The 3408-nt window shown below is 41.2% G+C and overlaps 1 long non-coding RNA gene across 1 annotated transcript in view; it reads right to left on the bottom strand.

Moving 5' to 3' along the window:
• The window catches only part of LOC115069742, a 20571-nt gene that overhangs the window by 2427 nt on the left and 14736 nt on the right, over positions 1 to 3408 (bottom strand). The gene's annotated exons all lie outside the window — the stretch shown is intronic.

The raw sequence follows: 3408 nt of genomic DNA, 5'->3' as shown, positions 1-3408 counted from the left end.
AGACGTACAGAGATTAGAAACGCATGTGCAAACATCTAAGTGTTAGTTGCATTAAAATGAGTTTTTCTGTATGAAAGAGTATATTTTAATAATAAAATGGAGATCTTTTTTAAAGGTTAAAAACCTCATTCAGTTTTATGTCTTATAGGGTTTATACTGAGTACAATATTGTATAACTGTAATAATTCAACTGTAAACCTAAAAATTTACAGCCAATTTTGAAAGAGATGCATCTTGGCTCTGGAAATTGTTATTGAATATGTCAATGCTGTTGTAATGAAATGTTTCTTCTAATTATGGGGTTATTAAATAAATAATTTTAAAAAGGCCAGGCATGGTGGTACACACCTTTAATCCCAGCACTCGGGAGGCAGAGGCAGGCTGATCTCTGTGAGTTCAAGGCCACCCTGGTCTACATAGTGAGTTCCAGGACAGCTGGGGCTATATAGAGCCCGTCTCAAAAAGACCAAAAAAATAATAATAAAAACAAACAAACAAAAAAAGACAGTCAACACCACCAAACAACATTTTTTCCCAACTTTTTTTTTTTTTTTTGGTCTTTTTGAGACAGGGTCTCTCTGTAGCCCCAGCTATCCTGGAACTCACTATGTAGACCAGGCTGGCCTTGAACTCACAGAGCTTCACCTGCCTCTGCCTCCCAAGTGCTGGGATCAAAGGTGTGTGCCACCACACCCAGCATAAAATATTTTTATTTTATGTGCATGATGTATGTGTACCACATGCATGCAGTTCCCATAGAGGCCAGAAGAAGGTGTTGACTCTTGGAACTGGAGTTATAGAGGGTTGTGAACTGCCATGTGGATTCTGGGAATTAAACCCTGGCCCTCTGCAAGAGCAGCAAGCAATCTTAACTGTTGAACCAGCTCTTCAGCTGCTTTTAATCACCCATTTTACACAAAAGCTGTAAGATGAAAGATATCCTGTCCCACCTCTCCTTCCCATTTGAACCTTATCAGGCAATTGTATTTGCAACAAAAATATACATCATTATCTCCAAAATTAAAAAAAAAAAAACTAATTTGGTAACAATTTAGTACAAGAGGTTTTTGTTTTGTTTTGTTTTTGAGATAGGGTCTCACTATATAGTCCAGACTGGCCTGGAACTCTCTATGTAGACCAGGCTGGCCTCAAATTCACAGCAATCCACTTGCCTCTCCCAAGTACTGGTATTAAAGGCATGTACCATCACTGCCCAGCCACAAGAGGAAAATTTACACTTTTTTTTTTTTTTTTTTGCTTGTTTTTGAGGGTTTTGTACTGGGGATAGAACCCAGGATCTCATACATGCTAGACAAACATTCTAACCCGGCCCCAAAGTTTACTCTTTTTTTGAGACAATATCTTGTCTTGCTTTGTAGCCCACCAAGAAGGCCTTGAGTTCAAGATCACCTTGCCTCCGTCTCCTAAGTGTTACTGTGCCTTATACTCAGCCAAAATGTACATTTGTTTTTCTATTTCTCTCCAGCCTCTGTCTAGCTCTCTCTTTTTCTCTTGTTTCTTTCTTCCATGACAAGGTCTCACAGTATAGCTCAGGATGTCCTGGAACTTACTGTATAGCCTGGGTTGTCCTTGAAATTTGGATCCCCTTTTTTTTTTTTTCCTCAATTTATTTTTATCTTATGTGTTTGATTATTTTGCCTGCATGTTTGTAAGTGCATCTGTGTTGTGCAATGCCTACAGCATGCCAGAAGATGGCACTGGATCCCTGGAACTGGAGTTATGGACAGTTTTTAGCCATCATGTGGGTGCTGGGAACTGAACTCTGCAAGGGCAGTCAACACTCTTAACTGCTGAGCCATCTCTCCAACCCCATGACATTTGGATATTCTTAACTCAGTCTCCTGAATGCTGGGATTACAGGCATGCAACAACACGTCTTGTCAAAATATGCATTCTCAAAAACTAAAATTTACTTAAGTTTCCCTAAAAATACCCAGCTCTCTAACTTGAACAGATCATTTCTTCAGCCTCTGTGAAGGGGTTATCTAGCACTGATCACTCATGAGCAATTTTATCACTGCCTAACTTCACAGCATACAAGGAGCAGTAGCAACATTTTCTAGCAAAATAATTTTTTTTCTTGCTAAACAAAAAAGCCAACAGAACCCTCTAAATGTTGTTTCTAGCTGCAGCTTGCAAACCATTAATAAATTATGACATCAATATAGTGGATTTGTACAGCCTGCCAAGATTTTAGGAAAAACAAAACCAAATGGAATCAAATATAAGAGAATTGGAAATCTTGGGATCATCAGCAGAGAGGGAAACAATGTTTTATCAGTTGTTTCAATTTTATACATAAAGTAGGTTAGGATGGGAACTGCATAATGTTTCATAAACACTGATAACACTGTAGTTATCAAAACACAGTAAAGCCTGTACCAGGATCTGGGAAAGTCTTCCTTTCCAGTTGCACACATTTGTGCGAAGCTAGGTTTTAACATTTCCTCACAGCTGAGTGTAGAAGCAGATTGGATCAAGCTGTATTAAGACCACTATTAATGATATTTTCAACTCTTTTTAAAAAACTTTATGTATTTTATGTGTACAAGTGAATTGTGTGCATGTATGTCAGTGCACCTGTGTTGTGCAATGCCATGGACATCAGAAGAGGGCTTCAGATTCCCCTGGAACTGGAGTTAAGGACGGTTCATAGCTGCCATGTGGGTGCTGGAAATTGAACCTGGGTCCTCTGCAAGAGCAGTCAGTGCTCTTACCACTGGAGCCATTTCTCCAGCCTCGATATTTTCAACTCTTAAAAAAATTTTCACTTATGCTTTCTTTTGTCTTAGAAAAAACAGTCAGGTGTGACAGTGCATGCCTGTGATCCCAGCACCAGGTAGGCAGCAGCAGGAGGCTCATGAGTTCAAAGCCAGCCTGAGCTACATAGTAAGTCCTTCTCTAAACAAAAAAACAAAACAAAAAAGTGCAGGGCTGGAGAGATGGCTCAGTGGTTAAGAGTACTGGCTGCTCTGGCAGAGGACCTGAGTTTGATTCCTGTTATCCATCTCAGGCAGCTCACAACTAACTCCAGTTCTAGGGGATCCAATGCCCTCTTCTGGCCTCAACAGGCACTGCACTCAGATGCACAAATCCAGGTTCAGATATGTGGGAAGCGGGCGCGGCCAAGTCAGCCAAAGATGGCGCCCTGGCTGACCACCAAGCCTCACTACCCTAGCTTGTTACTCCAGAACGCGCAAGCGCAATGCGCCCGATCATGCGCCGCCTGCCTGATCTATGACATCCTCGAGCGTGGTCTGACTGTGTGGACCAATGAATTGTCTCCACCGCTGTATGTTGCGTGCGTGCATGGTTGTGATTGGTCCTTGGGGAAGATATAAGGGATTGTGCTGCGCAATAAAGGGTGTAGAAGCTTGAACCCTGCCT

Source organism: Nannospalax galili, unplaced genomic scaffold (genome assembly GCF_000622305.1).
Source record: "Nannospalax galili isolate Female #2095 unplaced genomic scaffold, S.galili_v1.0 scaffold213, whole genome shotgun sequence".
Classification (NCBI taxonomy): Eukaryota; Metazoa; Chordata; class Mammalia; order Rodentia; family Spalacidae; genus Nannospalax; species Nannospalax galili.
Note: the sequence above shows the minus strand (reverse complement) of the source record. Positions and strands in the feature narration are given on the sequence as shown.